The sequence below is a fragment of the Sinocyclocheilus anshuiensis genome, unplaced genomic scaffold, assembly GCF_001515605.1.
Source record: "Sinocyclocheilus anshuiensis isolate Anshui unplaced genomic scaffold, SAMN03320099.WGS_v1.1 scaffold1310, whole genome shotgun sequence".
Lineage (NCBI taxonomy): Eukaryota > Metazoa > Chordata > Actinopteri > Cypriniformes > Cyprinidae > Sinocyclocheilus > Sinocyclocheilus anshuiensis.
Genome location: NW_015557121.1, coordinates 40343 through 45375, shown reverse-complemented (window position 1 = coordinate 45375; position 5033 = coordinate 40343). Strand labels below are relative to the sequence as shown.

At 41.5% G+C, this 5033-nt stretch overlaps 1 protein-coding gene across 1 annotated transcript in view; it reads right to left on the bottom strand.

Annotated features, from left to right (window-relative positions):
* Window positions 1–5033, bottom strand: part of LOC107677823 (uncharacterized) — an 8909-nt gene that overhangs the window by 2095 nt on the left and 1781 nt on the right. The window lies entirely within an intron of this gene.

Genomic DNA, 5033 nt, shown 5'->3' with positions numbered 1-5033 from the left:
TAATGTTTTTTTAACTTTAAACCGCATAAACCCATTTCATTACACCAAATACACAAAATAATGTTCTTTTTAGCAACATCATATGACCCCTTTAAATTTGCGCACCGACTGCAGCACACGGGATGAGCTTTAAGGCGGACGGAGACGACGATCGCATTTATTCCTCTCACAAATCAATCGTTTTGCCTCGGATGACTTGGAATATTAATACTTTTTGAATAAATGATGACGGTAGTTGTATCTGCCTGTTATATCTTTGAGATATCTTTATTGACAAACGGTAGGTTTAGGGGCAGGGGTTGGGTTACGTGCTCATAAATGTGTAAATAGTGTAATATAAATAAAACAGTTGTGACTGTTGAAAAATCATTGAAAAATCACACCCCAACATATATGCGATAATGCCAATATTATTACCCAATATATAATTTAATCATGGCGATAAAATTCCCAGTACCTTTCGCATCGGCATATTGATGCCAAAGGTTTCTTATTTAAAGCAATGGAGGACCCTGCGCGTCGAAAGATGACGCCAATGGGTCCTGAGCAAGAGTCAATATGTGACGTGTTGGGAGTGAGAAGGTGTTAAAACTACTGCAGCTAAAGTGTGAATTATCACGCTCTTTTTGTTTACGACTAGTTCACAAGGATCCCAGACCAATACAATTAGTGTGCCTCCTCTATTTTAAAACCCACGAGCTGCCACTGGTGCATGCTGCGTTTTATTCCTCTATAGTAACGTGCGTCATAGCCTGCAAGTCAATAGTTGTCATCATCGTACAGTCTACACATCGTAGCCAAGTTTATTAGATCCATGTCGCACAGTGTGACATGCAATAGTGTGTCTTGGGCTTTACATGTTTCTATGTGATTGTTAGGCTAATGTGTTGTGGGTGGTTGCTGGATTGTTCTGGATGGTTGCTAGGGCATTGCTAGGTGGTTTTGTAATGTATTTTAGTATTGTTTGTACAAAGCTCACAGGCTGTGAGGTTTCGATCAACACAATCACACTATGTGGTTAGTAGGTGCTCTAGGTGGTTGTTTGAGTATCGCTGTGTGGTTGCTAGGTGGTTGCCATGGTATCGCTATGCTGTTGTTATTGATGTTCTGAGTAACATGTTTCTATGTGATTGTTAATGTGTGGTGTTTGGTTGCTAGAGTGTTCTGGGCGGTTGCTAGGTGTTCTGAGTCATTTTCAGCACGTGATTGCTAGAATGGTTGCTAGAATGTTATTGATGGTTGCTAGGGTGTTGTTAGGTGGTTGCTAAGGTATGATTTTATTGTTACACTGTACACATCTCATTACCTTGATGTTTCTAGGTGGTTTTCATGGCATTGATTGCAGTGTGGTTTGCAAGGTGTTCAGTGTTGCTATGTGGTTGCTAAGAGATTGCTAGGTGGTTCCCAGGGCATTGCTATGTAGTTACTAAATGAAATTAGTTTTTCTGTGGTTAACATGTTCAAGGATTTTGTTAGGGCATCTCTATGTGGTTCCTAGGGTGTTCTGGAAGTTGCATTAGCATTGTTAAGTGGTTCCTTGGTGTTAGTGGGTGGTTGGCATGGCGTTGTTATGGTGTTGCTAGGTGTATTTAGTTGTTTTTAACATGCTGCTATGTGGTTTTCAGGGCTTCGCTATGCAGCTGCTATTTGCTCCGAGACATTTTTAGCATGTTGCTGTGTAGTAGTTTAGGTGTTCTAGATGGTTGCTAGGTTTTTATGGATGCATCTGGATGCTAGATTGTTGTATTATTGTTTACCTTTCCAAAACTCACTACCATGATATTTGGGTGTTCTAGGTGGTTTCCAGGGCATCAGTATTTGGTTTCCAGGTGTTATAGATGGTTGTTTGTGTCACTATTGCTAGGTGGTTGCCATGCATCTGGGATGTATTCTGTACAATGGCCCACAACACAACAAATTCTCCAAAACACAACGGAAACAAGCCACAACACAAGCAAATCTCTACAACACAATGGAAACAAGCCAGAAGACAAACAGATCTCCACAACACTACGGAAACAAGCCACAACACAAGCAAATCTCTACAACACAATGGAAACAAGCCAGAAGACAAACAGATCTCCACAACACTACGGAAACAAGCCACAACACAAGCAAATCTCTACAACACAATGGAAACAAGCCAGAAGACAAACAGATCTCCACAACACTACGGAAACAAGCCACAACACAAGCAAATCTCTACAACACAATGGAAACAAGCCAGAAGACAAACAGATCTCCACAACACTACGGAAACAAGCCACAACACAAGCAAATCTCTACAACACAATGGAAACAAGCCAGAAGACAAACAGATCTCCACAACACTACGGAAACAAGCCACAACACAAGCAAATCTCTACAACACAATGGAAACAAGCCAGAAGACAAACAGATCTCCACAACACTACGGAAACAAGCCACAACACAAGCAAATCTCTACAACACAATGGAAACAAGCCAGAAGACAAACAGATCTCCACAACACTACGGAAACAAGCCACAACACAAGCAAATCTCTACAACACAATGGAAACAAGCCAGAAGACAAACAGATCTCCACAACACTACGGAAACAAGCCACAACACAAGCAAATCTCTACAACACAATGGAAACAAGCCAGAAGACAAACAGATCTCCACAACACTACGGAAACAAGCCACAACACAAGCAAATCTCTACAACACAATGGAAACAAGCCAGAAGACAAACAGATCTCCACAACACTACGGAAACAAGCCACAACACAAGCAAATCTCTACAACACAATGGAAACAAGCCAGAAGACAAACAGATCTCCACAACACTACGGAAACAAGCCACAACACAAGCAAATCTCTACAACACAATGGAAACAAGCCAGAAGACAAACAGATCTCCACAACACTACGGAAACAAGCCACAACACAAGCAAATCTCTACAACACAATGGAAACAAGCCAGAAGACAAACAGATCTCCACAACACTACGGAAACAAGCCACAACACAAGCAAATCTCTACAACACAATGGAAACAAGCCAGAAGACAAACAGATCTCCACAACACTACGGAAACAAGCCACAACACAAGCAAATCTCTACAACACAATGGAAACAAGCCAGAAGACAAACAGATCTCCACAACACTACGGAAACAAGCCACAACACAAGCAAATCTCTACAACACAATGGAAACAAGCCAGAAGACAAACAGATCTCCACAACACTACGGAAACAAGCCACAACACAAGCAAATCTCTACAACACAATGGAAACAAGCCAGAAGACAAACAGATCTCCACAACACTACGGAAACAAGCCACAACACAAGCAAATCTCTACAACACAATGGAAACAAGCCAGAAGACAAACAGATCTCCACAACACTACGGAAACAAGCCACAACACAAGCAAATCTCTACAACACAATGGAAACAAGCCAGAAGACAAACAGATCTCCACAACACTACGGAAACAAGCCACAACACAAGCAAATCTCTACAACACAATGGAAACAAGCCAGAAGACAAACAGATCTCCACAACACTACGGAAACAAGCCACAACACAAGCAAATCTCTACAACACAATGGAAACAAGCCAGAAGACAAACAGATCTCCACAACACTACGGAAACAAGCCACAACACAAGCAAATCTCTACAACACAATGGAAACAAGCCAGAAGACAAACAGATCTCCACAACACTACGGAAACAAGCCACAACACAAGCAAATCTCTACAACACAATGGAAACAAGCCAGAAGACAAACAGATCTCCACAACACTACGGAAACAAGCCACAACACAAGCAAATCTCTACAACACAATGGAAACAAGCCAGAAGACAAACAGATCTCCACAACACTACGGAAACAAGCCACAACACAAGCAAATCTCTACAACACAATGGAAACAAGCCAGAAGACAAACAGATCTCCACAACACTACGGAAACAAGCCACAACACAAGCAAATCTCTACAACACAATGGAAACAAGCCAGAAGACAAACAGATCTCCACAACACTACGGAAACAAGCCACAACACAAGCAAATCTCTACAACACAATGGAAACAAGCCAGAAGACAAACAGATCTCCACAACACTACGGAAACAAGCCACAACACAAGCAAATCTCTACAACACAATGGAAACAAGCCAGAAGACAAACAGATCTCCACAACACTACGGAAACAAGCCACAACACAAGCAAATCTCTACAACACAATGGAAACAAGCCAGAAGACAAACAGATCTCCACAACACTACGGAAACAAGCCACAACACAAGCAAATCTCTACAACACAATGGAAACAAGCCAGAAGACAAACAGATCTCCACAACACTACGGAAACAAGCCACAACACAAGCAAATCTCTACAACACAATGGAAACAAGCCAGAAGACAAACAGATCTCCACAACACTACGGAAACAAGCCACAACACAAGCAAATCTCTACAACACAATGGAAACAAGCCAGAAGACAAACAGATCTCCACAACACTACGGAAACAAGCCACAACACAAGCAAATCTCTACAACACAATGGAAACAAGCCAGAAGACAAACAGATCTCCACAACACTACGGAAACAAGCCACAACACAAGCAAATCTCTACAACACAATGGAAACAAGCCAGAAGACAAACAGATCTCCACAACACTACGGAAACAAGCCACAACACAAGCAAATCTCTACAACACAATGGAAACAAGCCAGAAGACAAACAGATCTCCACAACACTACGGAAACAAGCCACAACACAAAATGAGCACAATACAATGGAAACAAGTCAAAACACAACGAAATTAGCGCAAAACACAACAGAAACAATCCACAACACAACAAAATGAGCACAACACAATGGAAACAAGCCACAACACAACAAAATGAGCACAACACAATTGAAACAAGCCACAACACAACAAAATGAGCACAATACAATAGAAACAAGCCACAACACAACGAAATTAGCACAACACAACGGAAATAAGCGGCAACACAACGGAAACAAGCCGCAACACAATGGAAAAAAGTTGCAACAC